Here is a 16,497-nt window from a genome sequence, read left to right as displayed (position 1 = left end):
CCAAACTGTAAACACAAAACCCAATTCACACTCTAAATTGACAAAACCTCTGACTCTTCCTGCAAAACCAAACTATTGCCTCAAAACAGTCCAAGCAGTGCTCAAAACCAAACAATGTTGTCAAATCAGGCCTCGAGTCAATCACAATGAAAAACAGCACTGAACAGTCATTACACACAACACCGAAAAAAGGAAAACACAGTGATCAGACCATGAAGCTGTAGAAATAATCTTTATTGTCCACAAAGGAAAATGCAGTTTCAAAACAAAACTCTTGTTTAACAAAAATTAGTAATTATGTACTGGGTAAATATACTGTATATATACATTATACATTATAACAGAAGTGCATACAGTATCTACTCTAGTACAGCATTATGTCGACGTGCTGGGTCAGGCCACAGGACTTCATCTACATCACAGGCCACATTCTCCCTGGCCAGACAGCATGGGAAATAACTCCTAGTATGCCGGATCCATGCTTGGCATGCATCCACCCCTATGTCATTACAGGCCAGTTCCATGGCATGCAAGAGATTTTCCCTGGTTTAGGGATGCCGGTCATAAACTTTCCAACACCATGAAGGGAAGAACTCCTCTGTTGGGTTGAGGAAAGGGGAGTATGGTAGAAGAAAATCATTTAGGAAATCTTGGTTGATATTGAACCACTGTCTGACCTGGATGGGACGGTGAAAACTCACATTGTCCCACATAATGACATGGACAGAATGTCCTGTCTGTTCATGTTCCTGCTGCTCACGCCCTAACACAATATCTCAAGATCATTCATAAAAGCCAAGAGATGTTGAGTGTTGTATGGTTGTCCCTATTTCATCTGAAATTATTATTCTTTCGTCTCGTCCCTCCTCTTCTTCCACCTCTTCCCCTTACTCTGCCTCTCTGTTTCCATAGAGAAACTTCTACAACCGGGACCCTTGTACTGGCTTATATTGGTATGTTCACATCATTTGTCACATGTGTGATCAATTTAGAGTGGCTGTGTTTAAGTTGTGATACCAGTGCTTTATTTGAGTTTCACTTTTGCTACCTGTGCTTACCATTATGCAACCCAAGAGCATCACAGTGCAAAATGTGTTTTAGTGGATGAAAATATGTTTGCAAATTGTGTCTTAGTATGTGAAATGTGCTTATGGTTCTGCCAAATGGGTTTAGGACACTGAGAATTTGACTCAGATAACAGAGTTTTGTGTTTTAGCAATTGAGGAAAAACTGTAAAAGAAATCCACTCTTCCTAAACTGGAGTCAAACTCCGCACAACAAATCACAATCTCTATTTTAGCTAGGGGCGGGACAATAAAGAAACAATCTCAAAGGCAGGACCAACCAGAATCTTCATTTCAAGTAGGGGACTTCTCCAAACAATGGTTTGTCATGAGTTCTGATTTAGTGAGAACTGATGTAGCTCATTTATCTGCTAAAATCTCCTACTAAGAGGTATAAACTAATATAAATACATGTGTTCATAGGGGGTTTCACACAGTGTGGACTTTGCCAAATGTCACTTTTTTTTAACACTGCTACCACATTAAGATGTGATGTTACTGAAGTTTAAAAAAAAAAAAAAAACACATTAGTCAGTCCGTTCCAGATCTTTGAGACTCCATGTGCACTTGTTGCTGGATCACTGCACTCTCTGTGTTCCCTTCTCTCATGATTTACAAATTAAGCACTGCTCTAAGGTAAAGAGAGAAAGTGATAAGTCCCCCAGTATGTGATGCTCTGCCCACTAATGTTAGACTGAAGTGCTGTGAAGTATTTAGAGTGGGCTTCTTTTAGACAGAGACATTGGTTTGTCAAGCATATAAAAAAGTGATGAGATATTGATATAGCTATCAAAGGCACATTTCAAAACCTGCCGTCTCATCAAACAGACAACTGTATTATTAAACATGGCCCTCTTTATTCAGACTGAATATAAAATTACAGGACATTGTTTCAGCGTAATCATTTTCATACGCATCAGATCAATGGGGAGTTAATGTTTTATGCCATGTCCTCTAATAATCTTTGTGAGCAGACAAGAGGGATGACGTACAGTAGCCATCTGTGTTAGGTAAATACACTAAGTAACCATTGATTATGCTGCTGACATAAAAAAAAAAGTTATTTGACGAGAGTGGACATGTGGCATGTAGCATCCGGATACTTGTCAGAAGAGATTCTAATCAAAGTTCATTATATTTTTTTAAAGACCCGGTTTTCTCAAGTCATAAAGATGAGGGAAAGCACAAGAGATCTGTTTATCTATGCACCGTTATAAATAATTCATTTAAATACTGAATAATTTAATAATTTGTATTAGTAATCAAAACAACAGTGGCTAATGTACAGTCTCGGCTGTAAACCCTTGAAATGTGCTGCTGTCATGTCAAAGGCAGTAAAGCCGCCATCATGAGGCTGAAAAATCTGAATATGTCAGTCACTAAACATTAAACAAAACATGAGCTGTGTCAAGATCAATTGTGAACTTAGACATTGCTTAGCAACTCCCTGCTAGGCCACAGAAAATAATACTTTTAACCATAAGTTAACACACAGAAAAAAACATGTAGGAAATTGCAAAATGAAAATTATTCCAATCATACCACCTTGACTATGAAACATGGTGGCGAACATATGTATGGCTTGAGTCAATAATCTAATGATGTAAACCTCTACTGTCAATATTTCTGTTAAAATGTACTAAAAGAAACAAATGTCAATTATATTTTGTTAATATGTTTAAATTCCACATCTAGATTTGTAATCTCTCTTCCTGATTTTGTGATGTAAGAACAAAAACAGGCAAGTGTCCAGTTACGTGTATAGCCTCTACTGACACACACACACCTTAAACTGCAAAAGCACAAAGCAAAGATTTCCAATTTTGTTAGCTACTTGTATATTGTATTTTGTAAACATAATCACATGTAAAATTTTAATCCTGCAACACACTGAATAAAAATTTGGACAGAGGTGATTTTATAGCTGTAACATCACTTTTTCATTTATACTGTTTAATCATTGGGGAACTGAGGATACTCATTTTTTAAAGTTATCAAGTGGAATTGTTGCCTATTCTGACTTAAAACAGGACATCAGCTGCTCAACAGTCTGGGTTCATCACTGCCTGATTTTGGTCCTGATGTGGACCAGCCAACCCAGTCAAACAGTGAAGCACGTAGACAATGAGGTCTAGCATTTTCTTACTGAAATATCCAGTGTTCATTTACGCTGAAAGCAAGCAGAAATAGTGTACCATCTGAGGTAATCTCAGCCACAGCTTCTCCGCTCACAATTTGGCTCTCCCCAGAGTGTCTGGAAATTCTAGGGCCAAACTAACTTGTTAGCAGTAATGCATAGAATTGATGTATGGTTTTTCCTCTGGTAAAAAAAAAAAAAAAATCAGGTTGCATTTCTTGATGTTGTGCTGGACTCATAGTTCACGTATGTGTCTTTTTTTTTTAAAGTAGTTCTAATCACCCATGGCTATATTTATCACTGTACCCTGACAGATTCTTATGCAGTGCTCAAAGGTCACAATCATTCTATATTGGTTTCCAGCATTACACTTCATTGACTGATATTTCTTCAGATTTCCAGGTTCATTTCACAATATTACGTTTATTAGATGATAAAGTGACCTAAATTCTTAAAACACTGCAAAGTGTGCTGTTTGTGTTGGACTTTTTTCAATTTTCTCATGAAGTTTGATATTGTGATGAGCAAGAGTTTCCTTTTTTTATATTTCTCCTGCTTATAGTGTAATGCTTCCAAACAGTGTAACACTAATATTCTATAATATTTTCACTCTCAATTTGCCTTTTAATAGTAACACGTAGATACCACATTTTCTAGATACCAAAGGATGCTTTACAGTCAACACTGTAATCAGCACAATTCACACGCAATCCACACAGACACACTGGTGAGAAGCAGCAGCCAGATGTGCACAGTATATGCTCAACCAGGAACTACCGCCCACCTGGAGGACTGCATTGGGCACTAGGGGACTCACTAGGGGACACCATACTGCCATTTCTCCCAACATTACTGGAGTGATTTGCAGGCAGTAAATTGAAGATATGTTTATATTTAACATAAAATATAGGACATCTTTTCTTTGTAGTTTGTCAGTTAATTAAATGTTCAACACCATTAACAAATCGCATATTTGTTTTTATTGCATTTTACATATGTCCCAGCTTTTCTGGAAATGGGATTTATAATTAGTTGATAACTAGCTCTAACACACAGAACGTGTTCCAATGGGACAGTCTCAAGGCTGGATTTTGGAGCAATTTCAATTAGTCGAAATCCCCTTACACAATCTACCAACCCTAAAGGTCTGACAAATACACACACACACACACACACACACAGAGTCATTCACACACACGCCCCATCAGCCCCAGGGGTAATTATGGATAAGACGCTGAAATCTCAGTATGTTACTCAGTTCCGTAACACACAATTCATCAGGGAACTACGATTATTTTCCTATTGACCATCCCACCCACTAACACACCAACTCCCCAAACTGTCACAATGAAGAATTCACTCTCGCTGAACTCACAAGGGTGTATGCATGTGTGTGTGTATGTGTATAATTTTAGGACCAAAATGTCCTGACTTTGAAGGAAAATCAGAGAAAACAGCTGTTCAATTGTTTGAGCACGTGAATTTGTTTAGTGGCTGATCTTGTAGAAGTCATATGTTAAATTTTTAACTAAAAATATTATTTGTCATAGTAGTAGTAATACATATTCTCTCCCTCTCACACACACACATATTGAAGAATGCTTATGTAGCAAAACCCACCCAAGGGCCTAGTAGATGCACCCTCAGTCAACATCAAACAGAACTGCTTCTATTGTGTGTTTGGGCCTCAGCCAAGGTAAACTAACTAAAGATTGGTTAGGAAAGAAGCTGCTTGGAGATGTGTCTGGGTCAGTATGTTACAGCCAAGAGGATATTCATGAATGGAAGCTCTTTCATTTGATGGTTTCTCAGCATGTGGTCACTTGCACTCCTAGACCACAGGGAAAGAAGAGATCTCCAATAATGAGTACATAAAAGGAGCATCCCATATATTTGTAACAACTCTGTGTGGACAATACCAAGTGAACCAATGAAAATCCAAATCTCAGGTTCAGCTAAAATAATAATTGGCAAAAAGTATAGTTTAGTCATTTTGTAACAAACTACACATGAAACTCACATTGTGCAATCAAGGCAGCAAAGACAACATTTATATCAGTTGAACACTTCAAATAAACTTCCTAATTAAGCTTTTATAGAAGGTATAAAAGTCTTTAGAATCATTTTGATGAAAGTTAGCGTTTGACTAGTAGATACTCTCTAGTCATTCAACTGCTTTTCAGCCTCTTTTCCTCTGCCTACAGGACACAGATAAGCCTTCTCGTGTTATCAGAGGCAACTCTACCCAGCTCACTCATGATTAATAAAGAGGCCTGAGCTGTAGCAGTGATTTTAGAGTCAAAGCACTGCTTCTTATCTGTACTCAGTGCCAGTGATTTCAGTTTTAGTTTTGATCACAGTGAATTGAGCCAGAATGTATAGCGGTCCAGATTAGTGACCTAGCCAAATCCCAAATAAACCGCCCCAGCCAGGTAACTTCTGTGGCTTAGTAACTTGGCAGCTGAATGTGGCTCAGTGGGCTTGGTGGAGCGTGTAAACCCTCTTTCGCTTAGTGTTTAGCATGGGCAGGTAAAACGTAGAAATTCAAGAGCTTAGTTTGTTGTTGAGAGGGTTCTCAGAGGTCTCAGAGGAATTAGATTAAAAAAATATTTATCTCTGGAGGCTGGCTGCACTAAGCTACAAAAATAAAGGCATTATGAACTGACATTCCGGGCAATATGTACTTAGTCACTCATGGCTTTTTTTTTAAATACATTTTCTACAGTGTAACTAACCCAAAGAGTGAAAATAATTAAATGGCTGCACTTGTGCTATATATTAGTTTTACAATAGTCATCATACAATTACTGGCATGCACATCAATACAGAGGGTGTTTTTCCCACTTCAGGTGATTTGTTTCTTGATTAAAAAAAAAGACAAAAATATTATAGACTTTGTTTGAGAGACACTTGTTATTGTGTAAAGAACAAACTTGTTGATTGAAGGTCTTAACACATCACTAACAGCTGAATGTTTTGATGAATGACTAAAGTGAGAATGAACAACAAAGTCCAACATATGATGTGGAGGACATGTCTTATGAGGCAGGCCACTTACCCTGCATAATTTATTTAAAAACACCCCTCTAACAGTGGGAACTTCAGCTGTGCTCCTTCACAGGTTCAGACAGAACGACAACTCCATTCAGCTCAATCAAAAACATGATTCAGTATACAGTGCCATGGACATTTGTTAAAAGACCAAACCCACAACTTTAATACCCACATTAACAGCCATATCCCTCAAATTTCCCCATGACTAAAAACAATGTTCATTACACTAATTACTCTCAATTTCTTTCCCTCTCTCTCACTCACTTCTCTCCTTCTCTCACTCACTTTAATTATTCTCTTACTAATTTAGTAATGGTCATTCTTTGGTCTATTCCTCATACAATCACTAAGTCATTCTTCTCTCCATCTTTCTTTTTCTCCTTCCATCTCTCCCTCCTCTCCATCTCTCCATCAACTCCCTCACTTTATCACTCATTCTTTTCTCTCTCTCTCTCTCTCTCTCTCTCTCTCTCAGAGGATCTAGCAGAACTTCAGGGCAGAGCCCAACAGGAGATGAGACAGACTGAGAGGACTGAGCGCTAAAGCAGCCATGGAAATCTCCAGCAATCCCTCGCTCTCGTCCTCTCCTCTCCCTCCCTTCTACCACAGATCCCTATGAAATGGAATAATCTGTCTCCTCTCTTCCTCTATCGCTCACTCTATATCCTTCTTAGAGAAGCTCTCTCGATCTCTGCTGCCACGAGATACCCTGCATTGTCCGTCCAGTCAGTGTGCGTGTGATTACATTCCAACTCTGTCATAACAAAACCTTGTATCTCTGAAATAGAACTTTACAGGAGAATTAAAAGGAGAACTTCAGCACTGTTGAATTTAATTATTTTTACTGTCCCATTCATTATGCAATAGGAAACACAAAATATGAATATAATACAGTTTCAGGGTGTGTGTGTGTTGGGGGTGTCACCAGCTAGAATTGATTGTATTTTTTTTTAATTACTTTTTAATTTTAGGGTTTCTTTAATCATTACTAATGCCCATGGGCTCAATAGGATCAAGAGTGGGAAATAGACAAAGGTGCAAAAAAAGTGGAAAGAGAAAAGCAGAGGGAAGAGAGAAAAACAGAAAATTAATTTACATTAAATAAGGAAAGTGCTGAAGGAAAAAGTAAAATGAAGAAAAAGTAGATCATTCGTTCATTGCCTGAGACAAGTAAAGGGGTGAGATAAAGTAACCAGAGAGTGAAAAAAGGGTGGAAACATTTTTAAAAGAAAGAAAACAACTTAACACAAGACTGAGGAATGGGGAATAGAAAGTGGGGAAAAAGTGACTGTAGAAGAGTGAGATCAATCTGCGAGGACTGAATGATAAACCAAGGAGAACCAGACTACAGAAGTGAAAAAACTGAGCAGAGTGTGAGAGTCAGATGTAATGGAAATTGGAAATAGAAAGAAACATGTGACAGGAAAAGACAACTAAAGCAACAGTAAATTGTGGGGAAAAGAGAACAAGACATGATCAAAGAATGATAAAAATAATTAAGAAGGATTGGAAAGTTGAAAAATATACAAATATATAAGAGCAGATAAAAGGGAAAAAGAGAAGAATGAGAAACAGGAAATAAAAGTAGAAAAAATGAATACAGTAATGGGGAAAAGCGTTTTTAAAAACAGATGAAAGTGAAACTAGAAGGGAAAGAAAAATGGGCAAGTGAAGAGTGAGAAAGAGGTAAGGTGAGAGTGAGGGAGGGAGGGTGAGTGGAGAAGGGAGGAATGGAGAACAGAAGGGTGAGAGTTAAAGTTTGTGGTCAGCAGCACCACGGGCATCATAAATCAGATTTCCCACAATCCCTGTGGAGGAGCCCCGTGCTGGTCGCCGTGGACATGCTCAGTGGGGCGCGGCACATCGATTGGCGTCGCTGCAGCCATGATGAGTGCACTGGGGTCCGGGGGCGTGTGTGTTTGTGTGTGTGTTTTTGTAGGGGCTGGGTGTGTGTGTGTTTGTTTTGGGGTGGGGGACTGGGGGGTTTACTCGCTCATGAAGAAGTCCACCTTACCTCAGCACCTGCCCCGAAAAACAGCGAGCTGGACCTGAGCGAATGTGCAGACTCCGGGCCTATTTCACCCCGGATCAGCATTCACACACACACACACATACACACACACACTTAGGAAAAACAAACAATAGCATAGTCGCCCTCCCTCCACCACACTCATACACTCACACTTTTAATATTAACATATTCAACAGAAAGCCAGCTGTTGTTCTCTATACTGTGCACATCTTACACAGGCATCACCTTCATCAATAAGGCTGTGTTCCCAAATGCCTTCTCACACATACACGTTTGTTTTGCTATACTTGTGGCCTTCCATAGATGTAAATATTACTGTAGCTAATTAACACTAACATCTACATTAACAATGACCTCAGTAACCAAAATTAATTTCCCTCTTGTAGTTTTTCACATTAAAGAACCATTTTTTTTGATAAATAAACCCAAGCATCAGAAATTTTGAGGACCACAAAACACCCTCACAATACAATACAACATAACATTACACCAACACACACATGGCAATAATTTGAAGATTACACTTATTCATTTACGCATTTTTGTAGGAAGCACAGGGATTAAATTCTTCAAATGCCCAGAGTTAAAACTGTCCATCAGGCATTGTTAGATACAGATATGTGATCTCTCCCGTTTATCAGGTCAGAAAACAAACTTTGCTTTTCACACCAACTCCTTTAATTATGCATTTTATAAAAGCCCCACCCTCATTGAGAATATAAATCATTTAAAAATTATTCTTAGATGTGTAAAATATCTGCACAGTACTCTATGTTTAGTAGCAGACAGGGGAAATCCCCCACTCCTGTTATTTTCATTTACAGTAGGTGAGATTTTACGTTATGCTGTTTGATTTTTCTACTAATATAACAAAAGTGAGAGGAGACAGCTACTCGCTACAGTAGATATCATGTGTACAGTAGAAGTACATGGTTTCAGAAATGTACATAGTGCTCAACTCCATCTGGAAATACAGTAGACTACTCTATATATATATACATATATATCTATATCTATATATATATATATATACAGTGTGTACTGTAAATAAACTGAAGATATTACAGCCCACAAATGAGTCATTTTGTGCTAATTTGTTTTCACCACAACAAATGACACAAACACATTATCACTCCTTCTTTGAATGTCCTCACTCTGAGGCGAAATCAAAATCATGAAGCCATTGGGGCTTTCTCAAGGTGACTCAGTTTGTTGTGTAAGCCTTTCAAAGCTTCCAGAAACCTCACGGCAGCACACAGCGTCCCACAAATATGCTGCACTCACATGTTTCCAGTTGCCATGTTGTAATTACCAGTTCTGAGTGTTTGTTTCAAGGTCAGGAATGCTGTATTAAAGACACTTCACCAGATCAAAGGCAGCACTAAGGGCCTCGAGTCTTTCGCTTGTGTGCAACTCTGTAACTCTCCATTGTAACATTTAAATTTTGACTCATTTCAAAGTTGGTGAATAGCAACTTCAAATGCAATTTCATGATACATGATATATTGGGAGCTGTTATATATGTAACCCTTTTTAAATGCCATTCAAACCTTGTAACTTTTAAAATTTTATTTCCAATTTACCTTTTAAGCCCCTGCTAATCTGGGCCCATGTTTCCCCAAAAGATTTATTGAATCAAGGTCAATCAAACAGGAAGTAAGAATGGTTCATGTAATGCTCTCTGCAATATTTAAAAATGCACTTAATTCTATGAAGCCTTTGAAAAACCCAGCCGATTGGTTGTTCACTTTGATTATTTACATTGGTGCAAAAACATTTCTCTCATTTGGAAGACATTGCTTGTACTGCTGTCTTCCAGTATGAGCAAACATTTTATAAAATAAGAATCAAGTCTGTTTTTCTTCTTCTATAAAGTGTCCATTTAGGAGATAAGAAGTAGTGTTACAAACATGGTGAAACTCAAATCAAGTTACCTTCACACATTGAGAACCAACTACTGGAATAGGTCCTTAGTGTGTCAACAGGTATTCAGTTTTAATAATAATAAAGTTTTTTTTTTTTAAGGCCAAGCACACAAAGAATGCTCTCGAGAAGCTGAGGTATCCGCTGACGGCCACTTCTCTGCTTAGCTAAGCTCTCTGAAAGTGGAAATAAAGAGAGAAAGATGAGAGGTAGCCTTTCCTCAACTTGCTCTGCTTGGGTGCTGCTTTGTGTGAGGGACAGTTTTTGGGTATCTCTGGCACTTGGCAGGCTGCAAAGTGAAATGCCCCCCTCTCTCTCTTTCAGAAATTTCATTAAGAGAGAAATCACATTAGGCTATTTCTCTGGCCCTGCTTCCAGGGGTTAACCACTTTGCTTAGCCATGTAAATTCTCAGCTTAGTCAGGCCCATTCTCCACAGCCCGGCTGCCTCGATGCCGAGTGCTATCTATGTAAATGTGTGAGTATGTGTGTGTGTGTGTGTGTGTGTGTGTAGGAGAGTGTCTCAAGGATGGACACGCACTAAGGCTGTGAGGGGTGTGTAAACCCATTCCACTGGATTATTGTGTGTGTGAGTGTGTGTGTGTGTGTGTGTGTGTGTGAGAGAGAGAGAGAGAGAGAGAGAGAGAGAGAGAGAGAGAGAGAGACTCTCCAGTCTTCTTATGCACACAGGCTGAGCAGGTTGTGTTAACCCTATCTGTTGGATTATCCGGATGGTGTGAGTGTGTGTAGGGGGAAGCTTGAGGATGCTTTGCGAAGGTTAGAAGGGGAACTTATCATCTTGGTGCAGAAGATGGACTTCATCTGGCTCCACAGCTGCCAGAAAGTGTCTCCTGGCCTCTGATCTGGAAGCAGTTTTGGATTCAACACTTGGAGGGTTAAACGCCTGTCATAAACCCCAGAAACATAACACTGTTACAAACTTGGATGGAGTTTAAACTGAGTGAAGGCCTCCAGGTAATTTATAACAGCTTCCCAAGATTTTTCCAGCCACGACTTATGTCCAAGAAGGCCCAATCAGTAATTTATTAGGTAAATTAAAATCACTCTCAATCAAACTGCCCTTTCAACTGACGACAGTAGACCATTATAAAGGAAATAATCGTGGAAACATCAAAACTAATACATATGTGAGGGAGGAAGCACTGAAAAGTGTGTGACTTACTGAAGCAGTTTGTACATGTCTGCAGCTGCATGTAGTTCAGAGCAAGCAGCAAAAAACACTCAAACTTCAGCAGCACAAAATTGGATTGTTTGGAGCCTACCAAACTGTAATTAGGCCACTATTTCAGTTTTTTTATGGGCATTTAAGAGAATGGTCCTACAGACCTGCTATTATGAACAGGGCTGTTTGAACAGTGGGGAAAGGTGCTGTGTTATTTGACCCTTAAGGTATTTTGATCATAGCCTAAAGGCAACATTGGTTGGTGTTCAGACCCTCTGAGTCTTTTAAAAGTGGAAGGGTATGTTTGAGGGTGGAAAAACTGTTGTATGTGGCTATGTTTACTTTTATGCAGTAAGCGAATTTGAGGTCAAACTACAGCAATAAATAAATACATTTAAAAAAAACACCGGTGGCACGGTGGCGCAGCAGGTAGTGTCGCAGTCACACAGCTCCAGGGGCATGGAGGTTGTGGGATCGATTCCCGCTCCGGGTGACTGTCTGTGAGGAGTTTGGTGTGTTCTCCCTGTGTCCATGTGGGTTTCCTCCGGGTGCTCCGGTTTCCTCCCACAGTCCAAAAACACACGTTGGCAGGTGGATTGGCGACTCGTGTGTGTGTTGCCCTGTGAAGGACTGGTGCCCCCTCCAGGGTGTATTCCAGCCTTGCGCCCGATGATTCCAGGTAGGCTCTGGAACCCCCGCGACCCTAAATTGGATAAGCGGTTACAGATAATGGATGGATGGATGGATTTAAAAAAAACTGAGATGAGGAGCATATCCTCATCTCAGTTTCATGCTTTCCAACGTTTAGGGGCCTATTAAATGTCCAAAAACCTCCAGATGCTATTTCTCTGAGCAGAGAAAGCCTAGCATACCAGACAGAGACCCTTTTTAGCCATTTACAGACACTGGGGTTTCGTAAACACGTTAGACCTGTTTCGAGTATGCAAAACCCACTGGAGAGCTAGCAAAAATTGAGGCAACATCCTAAGTGTTTTTGGATTAAAATCCTGAATGTTGCCCTTACTTAAGACCCCTATGTTAACCTTGAATATGACCACTTTCACTTAGACTGAAAGGCCCTCTGTTGTTAATCAAAATTAATTAGTAGATAGCATCTAATATTATACACACAGTTAAAAAAAAAAAAAAGATTTTTCAGAAATAAACACATGCAAAATTATTTTTAGCCCTCTACTCCCAACAGTTTTGGGGGGGGTGGGGTTGATAGGTGATGTGCCGAGATCGCTCACTCGTTTTGTGAGAGAGGGTATTATTAGAGGTGGGCGATACCGGGAATTTTTGTATCGATCCGATACCAAGTAAATACAGGGCCAGTATCGCCAATATCGATACCAATACCGCTAATCTTCGCCAAGATGGGGGGGCGGGGGGAGTGCTCTGTGCTACTGACGGAGTAACGTTTGTTTGTTTTTGTACATGTTGTTTCCTGTGCTTTGTGTGTGTGTCACTGAGTGTGCAAGGCTTTAGGATGTCCCAATTTTTTTAACAAGTGTTCTCACGAGCGTCTCATATGCACATTTTATACACCGATCTTGTAAGTCCATTTCAGACAACACTTTCGTAAAGGGAATTACTCATTCATGTTCTGCTGCGAGCCTGTGACACTTAGCCTAAAAGCCCTGTTTAACTGTAATCGTCAGGCAGATCAGGCCATTGTATAGATCATTGAAAGCATAGAAAAGAGCAGAACATTGCTGGTAACAACACATTTATGCAAATATATTTACATTTCTCTGTAAACATTTTATTGATAAATTATTGATGTAATGGAGGTAACAAATGAAAAAATGTGGTGAAGTCATTAGAAATTCATTAACAAGTGTCTCCAGTGTACTAGTGAGGATTAGGAACAGACATGATTTACATTTTTTTTTAAGAGCAGAAAGGTAAAAGCGTTTGGGTCACAGCCTCCAAATATTCTTAAGATATAATAAATTATCTCAACACCTTTAAATGTATTTATGTTTAAATGCCTAATCAAACACTGTAAAGTTTAACCCCATTTGGCTGGAAGCTGCTGTGTTTCGAGTTTAAGCGGTAGTGATGTTTACACCTGAAGGGTGTGAGTGTCCCATTATGCTCTTATCGCTCTGAACACTTGAACCCGCTCACTCCATTTGCTCAAGCTTTGATAATGTCATCAAACATCATCAAAGTGCACACTTCCAGAAAGGCCTTAGGGAAGCCCCATCTGTCTCGTCAGGTTTGCTAGGGTTTCTCTCTCACCCTCTCTCTCTCTTTATGGCAGAGGTCCATCCTGCAGTTATACCACTTTGTTTGCTTTTTGTGTCTTTTTATTATTGTCTTGTGTGTTTAAAGTGACAACTTTGGTTAATAACTTGAAATATACAGCATACTTATGTCCCATTTCTCAGATATTGGCATTACTGACACTGGCGGATATCCTACTTTACTGACACTTTCCTGAACATTTACACCCCTACTGCCCTGCAAGATCACTGAGGTCCTCTGATAGAGGACCTTTGTCAGTGCCTAAATTCAGATTAGTTACTGCTGGTGGTAGATCATTCAGCATTATGGCACCTAAGCTCTGGAATTCTTTACTGCAAAGTCTTCACCTCTGCGCTTTATTTTATTCTTGTAAACCTCAGCTAAAAACCTACCCCTTCTCTCAGTACTTTTGCGCTCTTCTTCCCCCCTCTGTTTTTTTGTGTGTGTCCTTGTTTAAAATTACCTTGGGTATTAGAAGAACGCAATATAAATACAATCTCTCATTATTGTTAACAAAAATAAAGTAAGGACATTCATTCATATATTTTTATATATAAGGTTTAACATGATCTTATCATCCATCTGATTGCAGTGAGATCTGTAAAGTCTTCCCCTGCTTAAGGCCTTGACTTCTCAAGCTAGAGCTCACTAATCCTCTGATAGCTGTCAGAGAGAACACTGGGAAAAAATAAAGACCCTTGTTCTGAGCTGAACCGGAGTGTGAAAGGTCAAATCCAGGATCAGACAGCCCTTTTGGGTAAGGCGTTTAGAAAGGGGTGTTGATTTAGTCTTCTAATGAACCAAAAACTCCCTAGGCCTCCAACTTCAGCCTCTACAAACCAATCAATTCATCATCTAGCCATCCATTCACTCACTTGCTCCAGGATATTTGGCAGGGTATCATTCAATGGTGTGAACCATACATCACTGAAATAGTCAATGGGACAGTTTAGCGTAACACTATGTTTGAGCTGAAGACTCAATGCCAGGTCAAAAGGGCAAGTGTTGAGCAGCTGGTGGGCACCGAGAGGTTGAATTGGGACAGAATTGGACACTGTCTCCAGTCGCACTATTTAAGCCAGACATATACACTCTAAAGGCCTGAAATGTGATCTACATCATGGAGAACAGGTTGACATGTGTCTACTGCTCAAGTCTGGCTTCTTTCCTCTAGCCTTCTATTTCTGAAGCAGTTTGCCGTTTTTTCCTGCATTCGTTCAGTCATTTCCTGATTGATTCTGATCTTGATCAATTTCTGGCAGGACAGAGGACCCTGTTCCATCTCTAATCTATACAGAAACACACACACACACACTCACACACCACACACACACACACACACACACACACACACACACACACATACATACATACATTCAGGCACATATGCACTTAGTCCCAAATCCCTAATCTATACTGTCTGCTTCCTTAGTGGGTGAAGAGGGTCAGAGAAAGGAAAAGTACTGAACTGTCCAATCTCTCTGGAGCCCCAGAGGAAAAAGCCACAGGCTGTTCAACACGCCTGGCAACACCACCCTCTCTCTCTCTCTCTCTCTGTCTCTCTCTCACACACACACATACACACGAGTTCCATCAAATATACTGTTGGTATTTTGTTATGATGATGGGGATTGGAAGATTGAAGGCTGAAGTTTAGTGCAGTACTGGCAGCTGTAGCTCTACATTGAATGTGCTTGGCCAGCAGTAATAACAGTAGCAGTGGCAATATGGCTAAGAATAATGGTCATAATGTTATAGAAACACAACTCAAATTGCATATGGAGACAAGGTCATTTGGCCAACGAAGTGCTGTAAAAGACATCGTATCGATCAACGTAATCATGTCTCTGTTGAGGATGTCTCCGGCTGAGAATAATGCCTGTTTCCACTGGGTTCGTAGTGTGGGTTGAACATCTAATGATCTTCAAATATTAATTGATCCACACCCAGCTTGATATCAGTTAATAATTGATTCTCACTGAGAACTTTGTCAAACCTCCTGAATGAAATTATAATGATCTAAAAACTGAAAACCAATAACATTGACCTAATTTCATAAAGTTGTAATTGTCAGATAACATTGTCAGTTCACAAATTAAACTTAGAGTCTGAAAAAATATCAATACACAACAAATCCCTTGTAACTAGATGGTGGAACAAACTTACATTGCCTGTCCGAAGAGTGGACTTTCTTACGTTCTTTACAACCAGACTGAAGTCCCATCTCTTTGTGACTCACATAAGTAGGCACTAATCTAAGTGCACACCGTAAAAGACTGTATTGCCCTTATACTGCACTTAACTCCTTTCTTTCTAGGTATGAGCACTGACTAGATGCTAAGTTTTGCACTTAATATGTTTTTTTTTTGTTCTTTGTGGGTATCAGCACCAGCCCTTGTTCTGGCAATGTCTGAACTCAGGGGGACTTTAGACTCTAACCTATTGAACTAGCTGGGATACACATTTTGTCTGAACACAAAGCAATTTGTGATTTGCTCTGAATAAAGGCATCTGCTAAATGCTGTAAATGTAATTGTTATAGCTTTCCAGAATATATTTGGGAAAACCACTCTAGACACTATTGGTGCTTTTGTTTGGAATTTCTAATGATGGCAATAAATCTCTTGATATATTACATTGGATGATTTTAATATGCAAGCAATATATCACTCTGGCCATAGCAAAACTTGTGTTGCCACACTGGAACTTACACACAAAGGGCAGTTACCAGTGTTGGACAGTAACGACATAAATGTAATTCATTACTGTACTTAAGTAGTTTTTTCATGTATCTGTACTTTACTGAAGCATTTATATTTTGGGTGACTTTTGACTTTAACTCTACTACATTT

General features: G+C 39.4%; 1 long non-coding RNA gene across 1 annotated transcript in view; it reads right to left on the bottom strand.

The window, feature by feature from the left end:
* LOC136690700 (uncharacterized) overlaps positions 1 to 16,497 on the bottom strand; it is a 54,226-nt gene that overhangs the window by 610 nt on the left and 37,119 nt on the right. The gene's annotated exons all lie outside the window — the stretch shown is intronic.

The sequence above is a fragment of the Hoplias malabaricus genome, chromosome 3, assembly GCF_029633855.1.
Source record: "Hoplias malabaricus isolate fHopMal1 chromosome 3, fHopMal1.hap1, whole genome shotgun sequence".
In the NCBI taxonomy this organism is placed as follows: Eukaryota; Metazoa; Chordata; class Actinopteri; order Characiformes; family Erythrinidae; genus Hoplias; species Hoplias malabaricus.
The sequence above is the reverse complement of the archived record's forward strand: the minus strand, read 5'-3'. Positions and strand labels throughout refer to the sequence as shown.